A 27,860-nucleotide genomic window follows, 5' to 3' on the forward strand; every position below is an offset into this window, starting at 1 on the left:
AGAAAATTCTGACTCAGTTCCCAGAACAGTCTGACAGTTTTCTAAGCAATGACAACTCAGAAGCCTGTACACATGAATCTTTTCTTTGGTGTAACAATAATTAAGCGTACTGAGTGCAGTTCTGGTTTTTATCCTCATCAGGCCTTGAAACTGTCCTTCACTGTTGAAAACACAACAAAATCTGTAGTTTGCAGCAGAACCTCCTGGAGGGAAAGGAGAAGCAACTTGTTGATGACAGACTAACTAGAAGTTGTTATTTCATTGCACTAACCAACAGTATCAGAATGGACAAGATTGTTTTGGAGTGAAATAAGTAACTCTTTCATAAGTAATTGATCAAAATTCCCCATGAGGGTTAGAACATATTATGAACAATGAAGGCATTGATATATCTCCAAGGAAAGCAGTACATCTTGCAAAGGATATAATCTTTAAAACACATTTTTGACAATAACATTTACTTGTATAGAATTAAGCTAAGAAAGTCTAAACTTCATTGTTCATCTGACACCGCTTCCCTTACAGATCATATGATAGGGTTGAGTTTATTAACAAGTCAGAAGCATACACAACAAATGTAATTATCGCTAGCATCCTCCTTTTCTTGAGATGAAAGAAAAAAATTATGCTGATGTTGTAAACAGCTATATAGGAAATATCAAAGATAATTTTGAATATAAAAGACATCCTGAAAATTATTATTTTTTAATCAATTTAGGACACACTTTTGGGATAGCAAAATCAAAAGTTATCAAAGAATTGTGGTCTTTGATTAAGATAGGAACACAGATACTTGAGAACAATGAACAGTTGTAGCTTAATCACCTATTAGCTGGAAAGGACAATATCATATATGGACAATATAAAATATAGCAGAAAGTAAAAGAGATGTAAGTAAGGAATGGTAGCTGTTTTCTCAAGCAAAGAATACTCATTGTTTTTTAAAATAATGAAGGATAAAAACAAGTTAGTAACAGCCACAGAAAATATTCTGGCAAAATATTGAATCACTATTATATGAGAAGATTATCCAAAAGGTAAAAATTACTACTTATTTATTACTATTTTTTAAGAGTAGACTAAATATTCTAAGACCAATGACTCCTTTTATCAATGAGAAAATCAAAATTTTAGTTTTGCTTTAATATAACTTTTATCACTGGAGGATCCACAAACTACGTTTTATGAACAAACCCTCAAAAGTGAGTCAGCTTTTTGGTCATAACTCATTTCATTGTTTATTTTCAGATGCAATATTACAGGAATTATGTGTTAGTATTCTAGAGCTGCTGTAAAAAATGACTACAATTGGGTGGCTTAAAACAATAGAAATTTATTCTCTCACAGGTTGAAGATTGGAAGTCTCTAGGCAAGGCCACACTCCCTCTGGAGCCTTCTAGGGAGGATCTTTCCCTTTCCAACTACTGGTAGCCCCCTGGCACTTTTTGGCTTAAGGCAGCATCACTGTAATACCTGTCTCCATCTTCTTAGGGTCTTCTTCCTCCTTTGAGTCTCTGTCTCTTCACATGGTATTCTCTTCTCTGTGTTCTAGTATTCTGGTATTCTATTATCTCTCTTGACATAAGGACACCAGTCATAGCAGATTAGGGCCAATCCTAATGATCTCACTAAGGTCACATTCTCAGGTGCTGAAGATTAGGACTCCAATATATCTTTTCTGGGGACATAACCCAATCCATAATATACTGTAAACCAAGGCAAATAAAATTCGCTCCCCTAAAGCATTCTACAAAGTGCATTATTCACTTAAGTTTTGTCCTATGTCTTTGCCTTTCTTAGCCTGCACCAAGCTGATATTTTATTTTAGGTAGAATTTTATTTCTTTGTCCGTGGCAGTGAGGGAAAAAGAGGGATAGAGTGAGGAGAGGGAAACATCTTATTACCTTCAGTTATATTTCTTTGCCATTACTCTTCCTAGAATAGATCCAACCATCATATTAATTCTTACTCTTAAACAATGAATTAATTTCTGTTTCACAGGGAAAACTGGGATTTAGGCCACTGAGAACTATGTATTAATATATAAATATTTTAGCATATGAGCAAAGCTCACATTCAGAGTAAGAATGCCTACAGATTGAATTATTTATTGAACATGTTCTTTAATGGTAAAAATTAACATATTTATAAACAGGAACAAAGGGTATAGTTATTTTACTGTATTTTAAATTAGAAAGTAAAAGTAGACATAATTGAGCAAGATTCTCGATTTTTTTCTTATTTAGAAGATATCCAGGTATCCAAAGATTACCCTTAATTCAATTTAATTTTGCCTCAGAATTTTAAATTAACTGATAATCTGAAAAAGTATGTTTAAACTGAAATACTAGAGAGAATAATCTCTGCTGATATTTTTTAAAGTTGGATAATTTTTATATTTATAGCTTTTATATATTAATTATATATTAATTATTAATTTATAATTAATAACATACATTTTCTGAAATCTTAATATTAATTCAGGAGTATTAATAGTTTAAGAAATTTAGAGAGTTCTTACTAACTAATCTTTCTATGAGAAACAAGCATATGTGTTTTAAAATATGATACATTGTATCATAATTCAAATAAATAAAATCAGAGGAAAAATAAATCTTCTTTTTAATCAAAATAATAAAAGTAGTGTGACTATCAAGGGTTAGCCTTGATTCTGTACACTTGAAGTCTTATATTAAAATGGCTCTGAGTAAACCAGTTTTGAGAGAAGTTTGTTTTTCCCTATCCCTGGAAATCTTGGTGTTACTTTTATTAATGTTAGCCTTATTTTTTTAATAAAAAGTAAATACAGAGCTCCTTTGATGTACTGTAAATTATAAACTGTGTACACTTATGAGGTACAAAAATATTTCAAATTTTACACAAGGCTTAATGGCTCTCCTTAATTATAGATACTGAGATACACAGAGAACTTGCAGTTTCATGTCTGCACCTTAGCCGAGGTCAAATCTACATAGATCATAAACACCCACTTATCCAGACCTCAAAGGTATTTCTCATTTCTAGTGAGCATGAACTATATTGATTGGTTGAAATTCATTGTGTATCAAGAGCAAAAAACAGAAAATGAAGGCTAACAAACGGTTTTCGAAAAAAGTTTCTAACCTGGAGAGATTCTCATCATTCCAACAGAGAGCACCAAATGGTTAGATTCTGACCATTTGATTCTCAATGATTGCTGTTCCCTGTGGGAAATTATTTCTTAGCATCAAAAAATCATCAAAAGAACCAAACTTTTCCAAAAACCAGAAACAAAAGTAAAACCAGAGAAGGGGAGGCAGGGGAAATTCACTGAAGATAAAGTTCTATTGTATATTGGGAATTAATCCAATTTCCAAAGGGGTATGTATAAAGGTATACTGGAGATGTTTTAGATCATAATGTGCATTTTTTTAGCAATCAAGCCTAATTGCCTCAAGCAAGAGAGTCTACTTGAACATTTTGTTGGAAGCTTGAAAACTGTCAACTTATAACTTTCATTGTCAAAATCATGTCTCATATAAATAATAAAGTGAACACATATCAAAGATGTGTTTGACTCATTAATGAGGGACCCAGTTAGGATGGTAAGTTTGATTCAGAGCATTTGAGACACATGAATTTTTATAGTTGGGAAAAGTATGTTGAAATAAGTTAAAAACAAAACTGTTTAATGTACTATATACAGATCAATAAAATTGTGAATTTTATAATTAACTTTTGTATCAGACAGAAATCCTTTGCTTCTCCACTAGGCAGTGATATACAAGTTAGTACTAACCTGAAGAAATTCTGAGCATCAATCAGTAGCAAAAAAAGAATCACACAAAAGTGAACTCCTCTAGGAAATTAATACTGGTGGGCCTGTTAAACAATTCTCCAGTGTGACATTACAAGCATGTAGCATTTTCTGCTTTATTTCCATGTTTGGATTATTTTTCTTAACAGATCTTCGGGATTTACTGTAGAAACAGATTTGGCAGCTTTTCTTTAATTGAAATGAGATAAATAAATCAAATTTGGGCTCTTTCAGTAAGAATAAGAAAATACGTCTTAGAGTCTTAGATATTGATAAAGGATTATATTACAGTGTAACTGTTTATTGCTTATGACAGATAATACTTTGTATTTTTATTTGAGCACTTCATTTTTCTTTCAGTGTTTTACATATTGCCTCACAGTTGATTGTGGATTTAGGTTTTACTACATGACAATGAAAATTATATTTAAAATGACAGTAAGATTAAGAAAATCTCAACTTAATACATATTTCTAACTTAGTTTTTGAAAATAAACATGACAGCACTGAAGAAGGTACATCAATATTCTAAACTGATTTTTGCATCACTAGTCAGGTAAATTCTTATTCTTTGTATCTTAATTGTATATATATAACTTCTCAAGAATAATTTATAACAACACAGTGCAAACAAAACTTGAGAAAAACATTTTATTTGTGCTTTCTGCTAGCATTCTGACAGGGCTTGGATAAACAGACTCCTCACCTTCTTTTGCATCTGTTCTAGAAGCAGGTTTATTAAGAACTTCAACCCTAGGGGAGGAGCTGAAACCAGAACAGAGTGTGCTATTGAAATGCCCTGTTTCTGAGGTATTTTCTGTTTCATCTGCAGGTAGTTTTCAGGCATATGTCCAAACTGTAAGTGCTCTGAACCATATATTCCAAGAGGGAATAAATGTTGTATCTTTTATTTATATCTGATGAGTATCCTACCATGTGTTTCTAACAATGCATATATACCTTTACATCTGGATAATTAATCCATGCAAAAATCATCAGATTTAGGTTTTGTGGGTTTTTTTAACCTAAAACTATTTGATCATGAGCCAGTCCTCAATCATCCAAGCCTTGAAGCAAGCAATTTATTATTACTATTTTATTGATAAGAAAGTCAAACCTGTAGTGATTAAGCAACTTATGTAATATCAAGTTTGTGAGGTGGATAAGAATTTGACCAAGATCTTATGCCTTCCTTACTACACAATGTTACTTCACTACCCAAACTAACATCAGCACCACTGCAAAAACCTCATGGAGGTACTGTTTCTACTATTCCTCACTGTTCCCTTCCCAACAATACCTGTATAGTAGCCAAAAGAGTTTTTATTATTATTATTATTATATTAAATTATATTCAAAGTATAATTCAAACACTCTACTATGGCTTACACAGCAATACCGATGGAGCTTTTGCCTTTCTAATGGTTCCATCTTTTGTCAATTCTTTCCTCCCTCACCCCCAATGCCTGCCCCCTTTAGAGGCCTTCTCTTACTTCATACCTGCCTTTAGGCTTCTGAACTTGCTTTTTTCTTTTGGAATTGCCTTCCCCCAGATCTTTAAGTGGCAGCCTCTTTCTCATTTCTCTCATCTCCTTAAATAGCTCTCTTGATCACACAACCTAACAATGGCCCTCAACCCTCATCAATCTCTGCCCAATGTTTAATTTAGTTTGGTTTCTTCAAACATGACACTGATCATTAATTCAACATTATTTATTTTATTAAATCCTTTAGTACCTAAGACTTTTCTAGACATTGGAGATAGAGTGCTATATAAAATAGACAAAAATCCCTGGCTGCATAAAATGTAAAAAATATACATTCTAGTTGGGTAGAGGGGGATTGGCAATGAGCAAAAAATATGCAAAGTGAGTGATATGTCAGTTGTGGTTAATTATTATACAGAAACAAATAAAGCACGAACAGAGATAGAGGGTTCTAGACAATAGGAAGGGTGCTGCAATTTTAAATAACTATTCAGGAAAAGCTTCTAAGAAGATGGGATTTGAGCCAAGACCTAAAGAAGCTGAGAAGGAAGCTATGCTTATATCTGCAGGTGGAAAATTCCAGATGCATGCTTTGACATTCCTGAAATATATTTACTATTGTTAGTCTTTCCCTTACATTAGAATGTAGTTTCATGAAATCAGGGATTATTTGGTGTTCTTTCCTTAGAGCCTAGAATAGTGCCTGCCACATAAGATACACTTTAATATCCTACAATTTTCTTCTGTGTGCTTCCATTTTCTTTCAATGATGAACTATTTTGGGGTGATATTCTTAACACATTACATATTGGATTACTGTCATTAGGCAAGTGATGCCTAAATTCTTTTCCTAGTCCAACTTCATGTTTTACACATACATTCTTATTATACTTCAGTACTCATGTTATCTTACACTTGAATGCTTTCAAATTTCTCTGCCACTTTTCTGACCACCTATCTTTACAGCTGCATAAAATCATCCTGGTTTATAGCCATTAACTTGATATTTTGCTACCTGCTCAGAAGTTTACTGAAATTATGAATATTACTATGTATTTCCTTTCTGTGCCATTTATATAGATATTAAATGCTATTAGTCACAACAAAATGTCTCCATCCTGAGGCCCATATCTTCCTGCCTTTTACTTCTAGTTTCCACACTTCATCCATGGAAAAATAGCGCCTCTAGATTCCTGGTTTCTTTTTTTTTCTAGTATTATTATTTGTGTGGAACATGGGCACAAACACTTGTGTGAAATAGCTTATTTCTTTCCCTTTCACTCTCCAGCCCCTAATATGCGAACTTATTTCAATTCTTAATATTGATATGCCTTCCCCACCCACTTATTTATTCCCTCATCATCTCTTCTGTTCATCTTAACCTTCATTTTGATGATTCTTATACCAATAAGTATTATGAACCCAACTAGACTGAAATTACAATTACATCAAAATTAAGATATTTCAGTGCACAGACATTTTTGTATTTATAATGTAAAAGTTTTCATTCTCAGTTTGATTGTAGATAAACCTGAGCATTGTAAAGAGTACAAAGAGTTCTAAGTAAAATTATTGGATTCCTTCTTCCTCTTATTTTTAATCTTTGTAAGGCCATTTCCCAGATAGTTTTCCAACAGTTTCTTTTTTTCCTTCATAAAGGTAGCAATAGCTTAAATTAGGAAGCTATTTGCATTTGCCGGATCTAAATATGCCTTGGTTGCAAAAACAAACAAAATAAAAACAGTCAGACAACTCAATTCTTAGTATTTATATAAACCTGGCAAGAAGAGAAATTTCCTACTTTTGCGTTGGATGGGGGAACTCTTCCTTGCTTACAGAGATCTGGTGGGAATACAGCAAGCAGCTGGCAGAACATGTCTCTGGTGGGGTGTCTTTTAAGTTACTTGAGGTGCAGGCAGTCTAGATCCTTCTCGCAGCCTCGTGTGTGCATTTTGCAGATGCTGCTTCACATGCTTCCTGGGGTCTTCAGGAGCATTTGAAATTCAGAGGCTTGGCAAAGCCATGCTCATCTGCTGCTTTCTTATATAATCTTGCCGAAAGGGGTGATTCTTTGAAAGTGTGAACATAACCTTACCGTGCTACATCAACAGATGTATAGTGACTGAAACTCATTTTAAAAACCTAAGGGAATTCATTCTCCTGATGTACATTTAACTCCCATTATGATTAATGGAAGTATCACTTGATTTACAACATGCTTCAGCCTTGGATGGCTGTCTGCAGAGGGAAGAACCATCAGTAAAAAGCTGAACTCTATTTGTGATTCTATTATGGAAAATAATTTCTTAGTTTAACTTAGACCCATGACTTGTTTATAACTATCACTGTGTCCACCCATATTGACAGAATCTCAGGTTTTGCAACGAATTAAAAAAAAAAAATCGTATCTAATTAGGAACTTCCAACACAAGATTATTCACTGTCAAGTACTAATGACTATAATAAAGGTGGAAATTTTTAGCTAAAACAAACAAATGATTAGACTCAGCAACACAATTAATGGCTTGACCAATTTATCTCCTCTTATCTCTACATTAACTTTTTTTATGAACTTTAGCAGGAATGTAGCTATCTAATTCCTTATATGAATAAGATGTATCATTATCTAGCATTTATTGAAAAAAAGTCATACATAAATTATTCACACACAAAGAACTTGTTTGGTATATATTAATTATCAAAATGAAGATATCATGAAACCATACATTGATGTCTTACAAAATTTACATAGTTTTAAGTAGTAATCCATATTTCCATATTTTATCATTTCTATTCCTTCTGCTAGTTGGACAATCCTGGTATATTTATAATAAGAACAAATTTAATGAAAGGTTCAAAGTGAACTTTAGGTTTTATTTAATTTTCAAGGTTTGAGTTAAATTCTTATTTACCATTGCATAGTTTAGACAAAATACTTTGCAAATTCCCTTATTATTTTTTTCACATGAGGTGCTTTTTTTAAGTGCTATTCACTACAAACTTACTTGAAAGCTTCTATTTGATAATTGTATTGAAAAGTATAAGACTGGAGTTTCACTGTATACAACCTGAATCTAGTATGCCCATTTAACCTTATAACTAGATGTGAATCAACAAGGATGATTCCAAAATGTGTTTCTAATAACCTATTAATTTTTATGCCCAATCCTTGATATGTTAATTTAATAAACATGAAGTGAAGTCAGGATTCTGGTTCTGCTTTTTTTTTTAATAATGAATACAGGTGATTCCAATGTCATTAGTTTCATCATTAATTCACGCAGTAAGTATTTATTGGGCACCTTCTGTATCTTAGGTATTAGTCTTGGTAGATACACAGTGAACTCAGAGGATAAAAACTTCCATTTTAAGCTTGCATTCTAGAAACACTAATTTAAAATAGCTCATTCTTAATGGATCTGGCATAATCACCAAAGATGGTGGTGCAGATTTTACATTGCACAGCTAAGGAGAGGGAATGAAATTTGTGTCATGTCTGTATAATAAGTACTTTCTGCAGTTATGCAGTACACAGCATACATGGTTGTATCTAGTGAAAGTCACCTGGTTTTATTTCTACATTATAGCAGACATATATGTGAACAGAAGACAAAAAAACTCCCAAATCTTCATCTCCTTCTGCTTCTAAATAGATATACCATAGTGAATCCAAAAATGGAAATATATTTTTCCAGTGGTACATCTATTAGGAATTTATGCCAACGTACCTTCAGATACCCTCCAGATGTCTCAGAAATACTGAAAGACTTCTTTGACCTAGTCTCCTTTCCTAATAACTTCATGGCCAAAATGAAACATAAGAAAACATAAAGAATAGAATAGAAACCCTAGATAATTTATGCTAACTGCTTAAAAGTAGGTGCTACTGTCATTTTCTTAAATTATCAGCTAATAATCAATACACCTTTCTGGCAGCTGTTGATTTACATGGCTATTCAAAATTTGATTGGTAGTCTATAGAGAGTTTATAGGAGTAAATGCTTCATTAAACTCACACTTTAAAAACAGAGACTGGACACCATTCAAGGACGTTGGAATTCAGTCACTTTACCATATAATTCAATGAAGTGTATTCACTTGGAAAAGATATTTCTCAATATGCATTTTTCTATGCCTTTTGGAAAGACATACCAACTTTTGTTTGAATATTTCTTCTTTCTTAGCTGATTAACCTTAATAAATCATCTGTTACCTTTCCTGGAGTTGTCTTAATCATTTGGAAGAAAGAGAAACCAATGCAAACTTGTTCAAATTAAAAAGTGTATTTGTTTTAAAAATAGAAATTCTACAGGAATTAGAACTGAGCTTATCCAGAGTGGGATATTATTGGATAGCTATTCTGAATCTGAAGGTTAATAGATTCTGAATTCATTTTTCCTGGGCATTCTGGTCCTGTCCCCTGTAGCTGAGAGAAAGCCTGTGCTTAAACACTTTGTTCAGACTTCATCTCACCACGTTGCTGGCTCTTGCTCACACTGTACAGGATCTTACTAGTGTAACACCTAACTGTGCAAATTTCCTGGAGACAGAATATGATCAATTCTTTTTAAACAGTGATTGTATTCCAACCCTAACTAACTAACTGGGTCATGAGAACAGAGATATGTATTACAACGACCACCATTTAAATCCATCATTTCTGCCAGCACTATGAGTCTGGTGCAATTCCAAAGAAATGGATATGATACTGGCAAGAACACCTGGGTTGGAAGTTTTTCTTTGCACTAAGAGTCTGACTGCATCAACAGACTCTTGTCCTCTGGCTTTCCACTGGGTTCAGACAATAGATGATTTAACTGGCAACTGAGGAAAGGAGAGATGAGATTTGATTTTTAATTCTAGTCACTTTTTCTTCATGAAGTCAAGTTGCATTGAGGGTTGAGAAAGAGAGGCTAGATAACAGAAAGTTGAAGAATAAGGAAATATAAATAATAATTCTTGAATATTTTGAAGTTTGGTTGAGAAAAGAAGACTGGGGAGAGGTTGGTAGCTTCAGTATGCCATTAAATTGAGGCCAACTGTTCCCAGGGTTTGGTTAGAAAATGAGCAGTATGGGTATTTTTATATTTAGAATGGAATGATCTAGTAAAGAGACAGAACCTAACTGATAAAGCAAAACCATTGAGAAATAAATTGGCAATCCATTTTGCACATGATTGAAGGAGTTAGCCTTGGGTAGTACAGCAATGTCTCTCAAATGAACCTACAGATGGGCAGTCAAATCAGAATGATACTGACTAAATTCTGAATTGAATTGAAATGTTTATCACATTGAATGGGGTTTTCAGTTTTTAGCTGAAGATGATTTCAATAAATTTGAAAATGTTTATCGATTTGTAAACTATTTTTATGAATGAATCAGTTATTGCTACCAAGCAGGCTACAGGAATAAGTAACAGAAATGTAAAGCTGCTTAGTTTGAGCTGTAATTCTAAACTGTACACTGTTGAGCTGCAGATAATTCTGAGCACATCTGAGGAAATAAAGAGGAAGACCAAACAGAATAATATTTTGTGGAAATCTGAAGATTCAAACAGGAGGTAACTCATCTTAAGAGACTGAGCTAAACAAAATGGATTTGACCTAATAAGAAAGTCTAGTGTATTAGCTCTTAATAAAACATGGTGACTTTTGCTTGTCTTTGTCTACAGTCTTCTAAGCCCATGTTTGTATCTTGAAAAGAAAAAGGATAGGAGGTGCCATTTCAAGGGCCTCTGTGACACCTCGACTCTTGAGCAGCACTACAGTGTGTTCCTTTAACGTCATATGACCATAGTCAATGATACATGTTCATTATGATTCCTTGAAATTTAGTGCAAAATTTTGCAGTTTTGAATTTCTGAGTACTACAGAGCCTGGAATTGAGGTGGAGGGAAGACAAAAGAGTGGACTCTTGTGGAAAGTTTACTACATTTTAATTCCCTGGCTTAGAAGTGGTAGAACACCAGTCATGCAGGTAAAGTATTAGGATGCCCTCAGAGACCTCCAATGCCCTGTAAAACAGAAGGAGAATCTATGGCAGACCAGAGTCAGAGCAGTACTTTGCAGAAATAAAGAGACATTTAGGACATACTGGACAGGACATCCCCTCAGAATTTTCAGATACACTTCACAGGGAACACTGTAGGGGGCTGAATAGTCAAAGGGTAAAAGTAATGAATCAGAAGATACTAATAACAGAAAGAGATCTTTTAGTAATGGCACTTTCAGTTTTCCAGCATATCATTCAGTCTTATTAAAGTATTTCATGTTCAGAATGTGGTAATATATTTCAGCAAGTGGTTTATTTAGTGCATAGGAGTGAACCAAGCATGGGGGAGGTCTCCTAATTAAGTACCACCAAAAACTGTCAAAGGTATCAAGTATGAGTAGATCAGCTTATAATTTTCATTATACACACTTGGACATTGTAATTCACAACCAAATCTCTTAAAATGAACAAAATCATCAGCAGCAAAGCTAAACTGTGCTTTTCCTTTGTCACTATTTGAAATACGCATTTCATGTGCATACACATAAATATGTGTGTGTGTATATATAAATATATATGTTGTCATAGACCACATGAATTCTTTTGTACCCCCAACACAGATAATGTGTAATTAGTACTGAAAAGGACTTAAATAAATATTCAGAACCTAATGTTTTTAAAAGGATAATAAAGGCCCTGTTAATTCTAAATCTCTTTCTGTAGGATTGTTGGGAAAGAATATTAATTTCCATAATCAATGTAGCTTATTAGAACTCTACTAATCCATCACTATCTCCACACACCTGTGTTTTTTGTTTTGCTGTTTAAAACTCCTGTTTTTAAAAATAATGCTGTTTAAAAAATTAATGCCCGTTCAAGGACTGAGGCATCTTTGTCCTATTATGGTCCTACTCAGTGCAAAGATACAATGAGAGGAGGTAGAAACTGATGCAGACCTCACGGGATTGTCTAAAGCTAATAATAATGGCTTTAATGAGCTATTCAGGTATTGCTTACACTGCAGTCACAGACTCTGCAGAGTGGGTGACAGAAAGTGCTGAGAGTGTGGGCTCCCAGAGGAATAAGCTAAGATTAGGTGGTTAGTGGACAGCAAAGGAAAACTCCTTCTAATGGAGCACCAGATTAAGTTGCTGAGCCTGCTACTGCAGCATCTGCCCAAGAACAGGCATGTGATGAGTGACTGGCACAAGGAAAAAAGCTTCATATGGGATGGGACCCCAAAATATCCAAGCTCTTTGACCTTTCCATCTCTTTAAATTAGTGAAATTGCCAAGTTATGACATTCCTTAATTCTTCAGTGAATACTGCAACCCCCTATTCTTCAAGGAATAAGACTTTTAAGATCCACAGGAAAATTCCAATATTCTGTATCCTCAGCTCACATGGGAAAAGTCTGGCTAAAAACAAGAAGCTAAAAATAATGAAAGTGAGGACAAGAAAAATAATTATCTGACTTCAGAACTTTTAGAATTTGAATTCGATCAAATAGTTTCCGGTAAATTCTGTGCTTTGAGTTACTTGTAAGTGTGTGTATGTATTTGCCTTTTTTTTTTCTAGTTGTGGGATTTAATAGGTCTTGGTCCATTTACTTAATCTTTTATCAATTAGGATGCTTTATTATTTGCAAATAAAATATCCACTTTGCTGTAATAAAATATATTTGTTGACATAGATAACTGAATCAATCCTAAAATACTGTGAACTTCTGTATGGCTCAATCAAGTCATTCTCACTGTTACCAAGATTCTGAATCTGTTTCTCTGTCTTTTATGATGCCCTGCTTAATATAACCATTTCATTCATAAGACCAGCTTTATCAGGATAGCAAAAATAATTGCATGATTTCTCTTTCCAGATCAACACACTTAAAAAAAAGAAAACCTCTCCTTGTCCAGACAAAGTAAGCTAAATTTCTGAGGTGCACTCTGTTTGGACCATATTAGGTCTCTTATTTGCCCCTTAGTGTGACCACTATGACAGAACAAACCAATTTGTTTAGTCTATTTCTCAAGCCTCACTTTTGGTCTTGGGGTGTGCCCTGACTCCCCATTGTGGCTCCTTAAGGTAAAAGATGAATGTGGAGGAGGAAACCTAAGATGCACAATGTGTTTTACTTGATCTTTTTATAAACCATACAATACTCTTAAAAATACAAAATTCTTAACAATTACCTTCAACATGAAACATTTAAATTAGCTTGCAAAACCAGGGATCAGTTCCATTATTCTGACCTCTTTTTTTCCCCATGCACTGAGCAACTGCACTAACCTTCCAGCCATATGGTTCATAAATATTTTGCTTTTGGAAAAAGAATCTAAAATGTTTAGCCTTTGCAAAGTGACTTCACTATCCAGTTCTCAAATCTGAAGTAATAAATACCTACTTGAATCATAATCTTCCCTTATTGGACATTCCTCTTGCCTTCTAATCTTACATTAATTTGCTACAGTGTTTCTTAGGTTGTTCCAAAAAATGAAAATTTATACATGGATTAAAAATAAAGTAGGCAACAAAAAGGAGACAAAAACTTAATTTGCCAAAATTTATTTTTTTCCTGTTTCTCAGTACTTTTACTGAATGTCTTCTTTCACCCTCTGGAATTAAATTTATTTTCTTATATCTCCACATTTTTGTTATTTGAGGAAATATTGTGGGATTTCATTTTACTTATTTCAACAAAATGGTCCCTTTTGTGCCCTCTCATTCATTCTACTGTTGTGAAGATACTGACCAAATTTTGTCACTGACCCAAAACCTGGTAGGTTAGGATATAAGTAGTGATGATGTGGTGTTAATGGAGCTTGTGAATATTTATTATTGAAAGATCCAAGGTGGCTTGGCCACATGGAACATATTGTTCCTGTGCTACTCTGCACCATATGGAGAGTTCACATTTGCATTTTAACCTAATCAAATATCAAATATTAATACAATCAGGAGGGGTCTAAATATTTTGAGAGCACTGTGACTTTTAAATTATAAATATGAATAACGGACTTGGCTAAGTTACAAAACTTAAACATAATCATAGCTTTGGGCCTTTTCTGGTTTCTATAAAAACCTTTCCCTCATGTCTGTCCTGAATGTAATTAATATATTTTTCTAATCACAAATGTGCATGAAAAAGTGATGAAAAATAGCCCTAAGTTACACAGTTTTATTAAAGTCATTGTCCTCTTATATTGAAAAATTAAATAAGTTGATTCAAAATGTTTTTCTTGGTTAATATTTCTGTATTAAAATTTATACAAACAAATAGGACCATGCCCAGCTATTCTTGATTTGATTTGGTGTATTAATGTGTTGTTACAGATGTAATCATATTGTTTATCCTTTACAATATCGATAGCAACTTATAGGAGAGAAATAACATATGGGAATATCACTTCTGGCATTGAAAATGCTATGTATAGTGTGTGAAGTAGCTCACATTCCGTCATACCATTTCCATTTTTGACAGAATATATATTAAAGCCATTGATGAACAATGTGTCCCATTAGGCAATCCTGAAGTTCTATTTTGGTAAGCTATTCCTTGAAGACTGATATTGATCACAACTTGACAAGGGTTTAAAATCCATTATTTACTCACCAGGGAGATATAAAAAGAAGCAATGACACATAATACAAAGATTAGAGTGATGTTGCATATAGTAAAGGAGTAGAGTAAAAGTGTCAGCATATTTTAGTATAGGATATAGAAAATACAAGGGTTTTTTTCTGAGTTTCATAGTTTTTCTTGGGGTAACCAGGTTGAAAACATCCCAGAAAAATAGCTAGTGTATCTAGCTGACTAGTTGGTACAGTTTGAATGGGATATGATCCATAGATTGGATCTCAGGAAATACCTTGATTATATTCGACAGAACAAAGTAAACTTATTCAGAAAATCAAAAATTCACTCAATATAGTAGTTAAACCCTTCTACGTGCACAGTATTTAGCTATGAATTGGAAACTCTTTAAGGTGACAATTACTTCTCTGTATGATGAATGGGGTTAGAATAATGTAACCAACTGTAAGACATTTAATTTGCACTTTGGCTAGTGCAGTAAGAAAGTTATTGGTCTCTGGAATTTAAAAAAAATAAGTCAAATAATGTTATGGAAAACAGCAACATCTAGAAACAGATTCACATGTGTTTAGTATGTAGGAGCATGGATTCTGGATTAAGTGAACTACGTGACTAGATTCACTTGCCAACAGAATGTTCATGGTAATTTTACTTAACCTCATAGGACTTCAGTTTCCCCATCTATAAAATGGGTATAATAATAATACTGATTTCATATGTATTATATGCAGAAAGCACTCAATAAGCATTAATTAGTATTTTTGGTCATGGTGTTAAAAGACAGTTATAGTTTTTGGTAGTCTGTGTTCATGGAATAATAATTATGCTAACATTCAATTTTCTATAATTTCTTCACAAATATTTAGAATGAAAAAAGCATGGCTCCATTTTTTTTGCTATTATTTAATCCTTTTTATTTTTATCCTTTGCTCAACTCTAAAAATAGATAAACAGCTAATTGAAGAATAACTAGATTTTTCTATATTGGAGGAGCCAACTGATTTAAGTTGGTTATCGTCTGATGACTCAAATATTATTAAAGGTTATATGATGTTTACTTGAATTCAATTTACAAAAGAATTAGTTACTTTTTTTGTACAATCTTCTCCCCATAGACTATCTTCAACTTCCCTGCTGTTATGAAAATACCTCAATAAAGACAGGTTAACTCGGGCAGGAAGCAGAAGCACTGTCTGAGCGCAGCCACCCAGCACAAGCCACTAGAGGTCGCTGTTCTCCCAGGAGAGGAAGGCCACAAACCAACAAGAAGGGAAGTTCTTCCAGCCGTCACTCATTCCAGCTCTGCAAACTATTCCTATCACCATGAAAAGGCAAAATTACAGGCAAACCAAGATCACAGAGACAACACCAGAGGAGACAGACCTAACCAGTCTTCCTGACAATGAATTCAAAATAAAAATCATAAACATGCTGACACAGATGCAGAGAAATACGCAAGAGATATGGGATGAAGTCTGGAGGGAGATCACAGATGCCAGAAAGGAGATTACAGAAATGAAACAAACTCTGGAAGGGTTTATAAGCAGAATGGATAGGATGCAAGAGGCCATTGATGGAATTGAAACCAGAGAACAGGAACGCATAGAAGCTGCCATAGAGAGAGATAAAAGGATCTCCAGGAATGAAACAATACTTAGAGAACTGTGTGACCAATCCAAAAGGAACAATATCTGTATTATAGGTGTACCAGAAGAAGAAGAGAGAGGAAAAGGGATGGAAAGTGTCTTGGAAGAAATAATTGCTGAAAACTTCCCCAAACTGGGGGAGGAAATAACCGAACAAACCACGGAAATACACAGAATCCCCAACAGAAAGGATCCAAGGAGGACAACACCAAGACACATAATAATTAAAATGGGAAAGATCAAGGACAAGGAAAGAGTTTTAAAGGCAGCTAGAGACAAAAAGTTCACCTATAAAGGAAAACCCATCAGGCTAACATCAGACTTCTTGACAGAAACCCTACAGGCCAGAAGAGATTGGCATGATATATTTAATACAATGAAACAGAAGGGCCTTGAACCAAGGATACTGTATCCAGCACGACTATCATTCAAATACGATGGTGGGATTAAACAATTCCCAGACAAACAAAAGCTGAGGGAATTTGCTTCCCACGAACCACCTTTACAGAACATCTTACAGGGAATGCTCTAGATGGGAGCACTCCTAGAAAGAGCACAGCACAAAACACCCAACATATGAAGAATCGAGGAGGAGGAACAAGAAGGGAGAAAAGAAAAGAATCTCCAGACAGTGTATATAACAGCTCAATAAGGGAGCTAAGTTAGGCAGTAAGATATTAAAGAGGCTAACCTTGAACCTTTGGTAACCACAAATTTAAAGCCTGGAATGACAATAAGTACATATCTTTCAATAGTCACCCTAAATGTTAATGGGCTGAATGCACCAATCAAAAGACACAGAGTAATAGAATAGATAAAAAAGAAAGACCCATCTATATGCTGCTTACAAGAAACTCACCTCAAACCCAAAGACATGTACAGACTAAAAGTCAAGGGATGGAAAAACATATTTCAGGCAAACAACAGCGAGAAGAAAGCAGGGGTTGCAGTACTAAAATGAGACAAAATAGACTTCAAAACAAAGAAAGATACAAGAGATAAAGAAGGACACTACATAATGATAAAGGGCTCAGTCCAACAAGAGGATATAACCATTCTAAATATATATGCACCCAACACAGGAGCACCAGCATATGTGAAACAAATACTAACAGAACTAAACGGGGATATAGACTGCAATGCATTCATTCTAGGAGACTACAACACACCAGTCACCCCAAAGGATAGATCCACCGGGCATAAAATAAGTAAGGACACGGAAGCACTGAAAAACACAGTAGAGCAGATGGACCTAATAGACATCTACAGAAATCTACATCCAAAAGCAACAGGATAAACATTCTTCTCAAGTGCACATGGAACATTCTCCACAATAGACCACATGCTAGGCCACAAAAAGAGCCTCAGTAAATTCCAAAAGATTGAAATCCTACCAACCAACTTTTCAGACCACAAAGGCATAAAACTAGAAATAAATTGTACAAAGAAAGCAAAAAGGCTCACAAACACATGGAGGCTTAACAACATGCTTCTAAATAGTCAGTGGATCAATGGCTAAATTAAAATGTAGATCCAGCAATATATGAAAATAAATGACAACAACAACACAAAGCCCCAACTTCTGTGGGATGCAGCAAAAGCAGTCTTTAGAGGAAAGTATATAGCAATCCAGGCATATTTAAAAAAGGAAGAACAAACCCAAATGAATGGTCTAATGTCACAATTATCGAAATTGGAAAAAGAAGAACAAATGAGGCCTAAGGTAAGCAGAAGGAGGGACATAATAAAGAACAGAGAATAAATAAATAAAATTGAGAAGAATAAAACAATAGCAAAAATCAATGAAACCAGGAGCTGGTTCTTCGAGAAAATAAACAAAATAGATAAGCCTCTAGCCAGACTTATTAAGAGGAAAAGAGAGTCAACACAAATCAAAGTATCAGAAACGAGAAGGGAAAAATCATGACGGACCCCACAGAAATACAAAGAATTATTAGAGAATACTATGAAAACCTATATGCTAACAAGCTGGGAAACCTAGGAGAAATGGACAACTTCCTAGAAAAATACAACCTTTCAAGACTGACCCAGAAAGAAACAGAAAATCTAAACAGACCAATTACCAGCAACGAAATTGAAGCGGTAATCAAAAAACTACCAAAGAACAAAACCCCGGGCCAGATGGATTTACCTCGGAATTTTATCAGACACACAGGGAAGACATAATACCCATTCTCCTTAAAGTTTTCCAAAAAATAGAGGAGGAGGGGATACTCCCAAATTCATTCTATGAAGCTAACATCACCCTAATACCAAAACCAGCCAAAGACCCCACCAAAAAAGAAAACTACAGACCAATATCCCTGATGAACATAGATGCAAAAATACTCAACAAAATATTAGCAAACTGAATTCAAAAATACATCAAAAGGATCATACACCATGACCAAGTGGGATTCATTACAGGGATGCAAGGATGGTACAACATTCGAAAGTCCATCAACATCATCCACCACATAAACAAAAAGAAAGACAAAACCCACATGATCATCTCCATAGATGCTGAAAAAGCATTTGACAAAGTTCAACATCCATTCATGATAAAAACTCTCAGCAAAATGGGAATAGAAGGCAAGTACCTCAACATAATAAAGGCCATCTATGAAAAACCCACAGCCAACATTATATTGAACAGCGAGAAGCTGAAAGCATTTCCTGTGAGAACGGGAACTAGAGAGGATGCCCACTCTCCCCACTGTTATTTAACATCGTACTGGAGGTCCTAGCCATGGCAATCAGACAAAACAAAAAAATACACGGAATCAAGATTGGTAAAGAAGATGTTAAACTGTCACTATTTGCAGATGACATGATACTGTACATAAAAAACCCTAAAGACTCCACCCCAAAACTACTAGAACTGATATCAGAATACAGCAAAGTTGCAGGATACAAAATCAACACACAGAAATCTGTGGCTTTCCTAAACACTAACAATGAACCAACAGAAAGAGAAATCAGAAAAACAACTCCATTCATAATTGCATCAAAAACAATAAAATACCTAGGAATAAACCTAACCAAAGTAGTGAAAGACTTATACTCTGAAAACTACAAGTCACTCTTAAGAGAAATTAAAGGGGACACTAACAGATGGAAACTCATCCCATGCTCGTGGCTAGGAAGAATTAATATCGTCAAAATGGCCATCCTGCCCAAAGCAATGTACAGATTTGATGCAATCCCTATGAAACTACCAGCAACATTCTTCAATGAACTGGAACAAATAATTCAAAAATTCATATGGAAACACCAAAGATCCCGAATAGCCAAAACAATCCTGAGAAAGAAGAATAAAGTAGGGGGGATCTCACTCCCCAACTTCAAGCTCTACTATAAAGCCATAGTAATCATGACAATTTGGTACTGGCACAAGAACAGAGCCACAGACCAATGGAACAGACTAGACAATCCAAACATTAATACAGACATATATGGTCAATTAATATTTGATAAAGGAGCCATGGACATACAATGGCGAAATGACAGTCTCTTCAACAGATGGAGCTGGCAAAACTGGACAGCTACATGTAGGAGATTGAAACTGGACCATTGTCTTACCCCATATACAAAAGTAAACTCAAAATGGATCAAAGACCTGAATGTAAGTCATGAAACCATCAAACTCTTGGAAGAAAACATAGGCAAAAAACTCTTAGACATAAACATGAGTGACCTCTTCTTGAACATATCTCCCTGGGCAAGGAAAACAACAGCAAAAATGAACAAGTGGGACTATATTAAGCTGAAAAGCTTCTGTACAGCAAAAGACACCATCAATAGAACAAAAAGGAACCCTACAGTATGGGAGAATATCTTTGAAAATGACACATCCGATAAAGGCTTGACGTTCAGAATATATAAAGAGCTCACACACCTCAAAACAAACAAAAAACAAATAACCCAATTAAAAAATGGGCAGAGGAACTGAACAGACAGTTCTCCAAAAAAGAAATACAGATGTCCAACAGACACATGAAAAGATGCTCCACATCGCTATTTATCAGAGAAATGCAAATTAAAACTACAATGAGGTATCACTTCACACCAGTAAGGATGGCTGCCATCCAAAAGACAAACAACAAAAAATGTTGACGAGGCTGTGGAGAAAGGGGAACCTTCCTACACTGCTGGTGGGAATGTAAATTAGTTCAACCACTGTGGAAAGCAATATAGAGGTACATCAAAATGCTCAAAACAGACTTACCATTTGACCCAGGAATTGCACTCCTAGGAATTTACCCCAAGAATGCAACAATCAAGTTTGAGAAAGATCAATGCACCCCTATGTTTATCGCAGCACTATTTACAATAGCCAAGAATTGGAAGCAACCTAAATGTCCATCGATAGATGAATGTATAAAGAAGATGTGGTATATATACACAATGGAATACTACTCAGCCATAAGAAAAGGGTAAATCCTACCATTTGCAGCAACATGGATGGAGCTAGAGGGTATTATGCTCAGTGAAACAAGCCAAGTGGAGAAAGAGAAATACCAAAAGATTTCACTCATCTGTGGAGTATAAGAACAAAGGAAAAACTGAAGGAACAAAACAGCAGCAGAAACACAGAACTCAAGAATAGACTAACAGGTACCAAAGGGAAAGGGACTGGGGAGGATGGGTGGGTAGGGAGGGATAAGGGGGGTGGAAAGAAGAAAGGGGGTATTAAGATTAGCATGCATGGGGGGATGGGAGAAAGGGGAGGGCTGTACAACACAGAGAAGGCAAATAGTGATTCTACATTTTGCTATGCTGATGGAGAGTGACTGTAAAGGGGTTTATAGGGGGGACCTGGTATAGGGGAGAGCCTAGTAAACATAATATTCGTCATGTAAGTGTAGATTAATGATACCAAAAAAAAAAGGCAATTCCTGTGTGGTGACCTCCAATGAGTTCTACACAAGGGTATAAAGGGCATATAAAAGTGTAGGCAAAGGGCCTCTTTGTGTTTATACACAGGATCAAAGCCTAATTTGGCTACCCCGAAAATCAACTTAGATATGATATGAAAAAGAACTTCCAACATCAGGACTCTCTGGATTACGCATGCCAGAAGTTGATCATGAAAAATCCCCAACAAAGATCCACGCACTGCTACAGCTGTAGATGCACTCATCCCACCAGTTCTTGGACTTGCCATGGGAATGAAGAAGGAGATATCTAAGCTGGCCTGTGCATACAGTAAAACAACAAATTTGACTGGATCTATACTGTTGGAACTCAACCAAGAATTAGGAGAAGTGCAAATTGTAGTGCTCCAAAATCTTACAACTACATTCTATTTACTGTTAAAAGAACATAAGAGATGTGAACAGTCCCCAGGAATGGGTTGTTTTAATTTGTCTGATTTCTCTCAGACTGTTCAAGTTCTGTTGGACAATATCCACCATATCATAGATAAGTTTTCACAAATGCCTAAGGTGCCTAACTGGTTTTCTTGGTTTCACTGGAGATGGCTGGTAATTACAGGTATGCTTTGGTTATGTAACTATACTCCTATTATGCTAATGTGTGTGCACAATTTAATTAGTAGTTTAAAATCTATACATGCTGAAGTTACTCTACAAGAAGATATGTCAAAGAAATAATCAATTTTCCCATGTTTTCTTCCACCTGCTACTTCTATAGCTTTTCTTCTTCCTTCCTAATTACAACCCTTAAATAGAATTCTTGCCTCATATCAAATTTACCGAGTATCATAATTCTTCCAAGTGGTAAAGATACCTCAAGACAAATGCTGGGCATAGAAGTCACAGGGCATTAATATGCAAAGAAGTAAAAAGCTAACCTTTTCAAACAATAAGGCTTCTCTCTCACTTACCAACTTTACATTTCCCTGTATGGCCTCGGAAGATGACTGGTTAGCCAGAGACGGGTAAGATTCCTCAAGGGAGGAACAACCTGAGACAGGCACAGTTGCAGCAGGGCCATCAGGTGAGAAATTGGGGATCAACAGAGGTGAGGCTTAGAACCTCACCCCCCCTGTTCTGAGAGAAATCTTCTGCATACGTGGATGTTTTATTGCCCTTTTCCTGCTTGGATTAACACACAGCACACAGGCACACACCTGATCATCTACATTTGCTCTCTTACAACACTAAACTATGTTTTCTACCTTTATCTTGTATCTACCTACCACTCCAGCATTTTATTAAAAATAATAATAATAAAGAGAGAAATGTGGTATCCACATATAAATCAAGTATAAAAATCAAATGCGTATTCATATTTGAACTGACTGTTTATAGTTCATAATGCATGAGCAAAACCAAAAGTTTCTGTGATGACTGCCCTTGTACTGTTCACCATGTAACTTATTCACTATGTATGAATTTGTTCTCCATGTAAGAACTTGTTCGTTATGCTTCAGAAGATTGGAGACTGATGAAAATTAGGCTTGGGGTGGATTAATGATTGTGCATTGAGCATTGACTCCCCTATACAGAATTTTATTGTTGTTAACAACCATTTGATCAATAAATATGAGAGATGCCCTCACAAAAAAAAAGGAAAAGTACACACTTCCAATTGTAAAATAAACAAGTAACCAGGATATAATGTATAGCATAAGGAATATAGTCAAAATATTGTAACAACTTTGGTGATAGCTGATACCTAGAATTATCATGTAAATAAATGTTGAATCACTGTTTTCTACACCTGAAACTAATGCAATACTGTGTGTCAACTACCCTTCAATAAAAAATAATTATCTACAAAAAAAAAAAAAAAAAGACAGGCTAACTACTTGATTGGTATATTGAATGTTACTTTTGAAATGCCGAGTAATTACATCCCAAGATGCTTCATTAGGTCTAATAGATGTGAATACAGTAGCCATTTTATTTCTTCAAGATTGTAATAGGTATGGATGGATTGCAGCAATATGTAGAAAACCTGTTGAGGATTTGGAAAATAGGCTCAAAATAAATTTGACAGTACATGAGCTTCAGTTGAAGAATTTTAACAGCCATTATTATTAATTCTTGTTTTCCATAAGAATTTTTTGCACCTTCCAAATTTAAAATTCTTTAAAACAAAATTGGTTTAAAAATTTCCACACCCTATTTTTCTCTGCTGGTATTAAAATTAGGCTTTGTATGGCTTATTTGGAAAGGATCAAAGCATGTTGATAAAGTGTATGGTTCCATTCAAATTAAATAACAAAAATATTATTTTAATTCATGAATTTATCCTAAAAGGATATACAATAAAATTGTGCTTAATAAATGTACATGCCAAAAAGTGGCACATATTCTTTTGAAAAACTTTATTGGAAATCAAATCACTGTATATTTTCAAAATAGATAATAAGTATATTTTATATTTAATTTGTCAAAAGTAAATTTTCTTTATTAGAGTAAGTCATGCTTTGCATTTTTTTTTATCACACTAGAAAAGGCATCACTTTTAAGTAAGGAATTATTTATAGACTAAATATGATCCACTAATTCATTCAAAATTCTAGGTAATTAAAAAAATTAGATACAAAATTAGTTTTTATTATTGCATTATAATGCAGCAAATTATATTTTTCCAAATTTGTTTGATTCAGAATGTTCTTTTGATTTACATGTTTAATACTAATAAAAATTCATTTTTAGAAAAACATGAAGAAAATAATAGTGTTCGGCTCCTATCATGGGTTAATGGAGTTCATAATGAACTTGAGCAAATATAGATGTATCATTAGGAGTTGGCAAAGAGTTTGATGAAAACAGAACAACAAGACTAGGAGTAAAGGTAAACAGGCCTTTTTTAGGTCTATTTACTCAAGAAATCTTGAATGACTCATGTAAATGAAAAGTACACTTTTTCTCGTCTCGAAAATATGAGTAATGTTTCTGGCCTATTCCACAGAATTGTGATGAGTGCAAAGTAAACCAAATATTTGTAAAGTTGTTTGAAATCATAGGTAAGTGAGGATACTAAAATGTATTTGGCTACAATTAACCACAGTCAGTCTGCATAGTGGCACAAAATACAAAACATCAACTTTATTTTTCATTCCTGTAACCATTACCCTTGACATCATGAATCTAACTTGCTTAATTTAGGGTTGGCTTAATATGGTTCCTGCTTCCAAAAATCTATTATTTGCCCTCTCTACACTTATGGAACATTCGGCCTGAATCCGTTTCAGTTCATATTAAAGTTTGTCCTCAATTGCTTTCAGATGCAAGGCAGGTGAATCTTATCTAGAAGAAAACCTAAGGGCAGTTCACTACTGCTGCATTACTGGCAAGTTGCAGGCATATCTCATTTCAAATTTTAGGCATGAATAAGAAAAAAGAGTGTCAAAAGGAGATTCATGGTACAGTACTCAATTTATCAAAGAGAAGAGACTATGATCATAACATTTTGATACTTCGTTTACTAAACAAGTTGCTTCTTATTGTTATATTTGGGAAGTCACTTCAACTGTGTTATCTGAATTTTAAAGCTTAAATGTAAGTTCAAAATGTGCAACCTGCAGTACAATAAAATTACCATCTCTGTAGACTTAGCCCAGAACATCTGCTCTCCCTGCCAATATCCCTACAAACGCGCCCTTTGGCCTTTTGTTTTTAGATGGCAACAGACCATAGATGATAATGACGTTTCTAAGATAAACAACGTCGCTCTCTTTGGAAATTTGACTCCACCCATTCTCTTTAAAGAATTAATTTAAATCAATTAAATTGAATGTATTTATCAAAGGTATACTATGAGTTTGAGAGTTCTTTTCCTAAACATATCCAAAGTATTCTTATGTCTGTATTAGAAAAATGCTGCCTTGATCACATCTCACTAATTCAGAACTCTGAAGTTTCAAACAGAGCTAACTTCAAACGTTTGGCAAGAAGTAATATTTTTGTATTTTGCCATTTTCACAGTTGTGAAAAATAAAGCCCAAATTGAATGGTCTGTGACCTCTTTGGTCATGTTAGTATTGTTTGTGGTTATAATTTCAATATTTTAAAAACATATTAATAAAAGTTTATCCAGTCAAGATTCATTAATTACCAAAAGAGCAATATTTCTATGATATTCATTTAGGTGAAGCAAGCTGATTTATACCTTTGCATAGGGATGTTTTGGTTATGTGTAGGCATAACATGCATCTTTACTATTCTTCTATGATAGTTTACCATAACATTCTTAAGAGTAACAATAATATATGTTCTATGTATAATAATATTGAACTCAGTCTAACTGAGACTTAATTTTACCTTGAGGGAAAGAAAAGAGCTTCTCTAGCACCTTAGGCAAATTAGAACCATAAGCAAATTTAATTTATTCATTAAATTTATGTGCAAAATACAGTGGAAAATTGATTCATTTACTTGGATAATTGAGGCCTCAAGCTCAAGTATTTCATTAACTATTCAGATAATTTAGGCAAGATTTGATAGTTATAGTCCCACAGTATCATTGTTTTCTCTCTCATCCTGTCACCTGTTTTGGGGAATGTCTTGTATCCTTGCCTAAGTCTCAGTGGACATAATAGATTCTTATTTTTCTGTCCTCTTTGTTTACACTGATACTTCTTTTCCTTTCCATCTACCATCTATGTCAAAGAAGCTGTTGTGGAGCAGCAGTGTCCAGTAGGACTTGCTGCATTGATGGAAGTGTTAAATCTCTGAACTTTATAGTATGATAACCATTAAGTTACAGGTGGTTATTGTGTACCCAAATTGAGGCTGACACAGGTGGAGGACTATAATCATAACTTTTTTCAGTTTGAATTAATTAACATTGAAATTAAAACAGCCACAGTGGCTAATGGCTAACATGTTGAACAGTGCACCTATGAAAATTTTCTTCACTTCTAAATGCCCAAGATGGAAAATCACAATGCAAGCCCTTCTACTTTTGGTCCATCATATCTCGGTCCAATAATACTTTTACTTAAGTATTTGTTCAAGTTCAAATACTCCAGCACTTTGCCCTTATCTGCATTATAGAGTCACTTTCCTTTTACCTCACTTTACATCTTATTATATATTAATATAATCACCCTCTTTCTCCATTTTCTTTCTGTCTTCCTCCACTGGCAGAGCTACAACTTCTAATTCAATTGCAAGTTTTGCATGATAAGAGGACTAATTAAATGGCCTAGAAGGAAGAAAACACAAATGTGCTGACCAATCTTACTTTAAATTTAAGATCGTGTATTGTTCCATATGAAAAAATCTTACTAAGTTTTTCTAATGCTTTAATTCACTGAACTCTTACTCTTCAAAATGACCAGATCATACCATACGTTTTCTCAAGCAGCAACATTCTCTCTTCCACTCTCAATGACATGATAGTATTGCCTAAGATTACATGGAGGAAATAAGAATTATCATTCAAAGTTACTTCATCATCTCATTGTAGAATTTATTTACTACCTACATCTTGTTGAATGTACCCCAGTCTTACTGAATGCCCTTCCTTTTCCTCAAACACACCTAATAGGAGTTTGAAACTTAGAGATTTTGCATTTATTATCTCTTCTTTCTTCTACAGATTTCCTTTGTTTGACTCCTTCCTGTCATTTTTGTTTTAAGTTCAAAAGGTATCTCCTTATTGAGGTCTGCCTTGACCAAATTATATATCCCCTCCCTCCACTGAAGTTACCCTATCCATCCCATTATCCTGTTTCACTCTATGTCATGATGACTCTATGAGAATCTTGTCTATTGTTTACTTGTGTATTGCCTGTCTCCTCTATAAGGTAAATTCAGCTTCTTTTGAGCATTGGTATTGTATATTTTAGTCACTTTATCCTTAAAAACTCGAATAGTACCTGGAATACTGTAGAGCTCTAGAGACAGTTTTTGAATGGACAAATAAATGAAGGTATGATTTATAAGAAATTCTGCTTTTGTACTCAGCCAGTGTATCATTGCAGCTTGAATTCTTCCTTCTTCTCTATCCAAACCCAACAGTCCTAGAAAACCTTATAGAAACCTATGGCACTTCTAGATTCTTGAATATATCTTCTTCACTACTACCTAGACTGTGAAATTGTGGAAGATATCTGAATATTATTTACCTGTCTACCTGTAGTGTCTAACACAGTAACAAATCATAGTAGGAATATTATTGGCACATTTTTTGTGAATGTTCTTAATTTTGTAGATTCTTCCAGTGCTGCCCTAAGCTATTTTTATTCTTGTTTTAATGTCCTCTCCTTACTGATTTCATCCATTCTAATGACTTCCACTGTCATTTTCATAAAAAGAAATTTCAATTTCTATCTGTAGCACTTTGCCATTTATATCTGCTGTTTACCTAATATTCCCTCATATTCTTTCTTCAGAATTCCCTATAGCAGTAAAATCATCAG

This window comes from Manis pentadactyla, chromosome 4 (genome assembly GCF_030020395.1).
Source record: "Manis pentadactyla isolate mManPen7 chromosome 4, mManPen7.hap1, whole genome shotgun sequence".
Lineage (NCBI taxonomy): Eukaryota > Metazoa > Chordata > Mammalia > Pholidota > Manidae > Manis > Manis pentadactyla.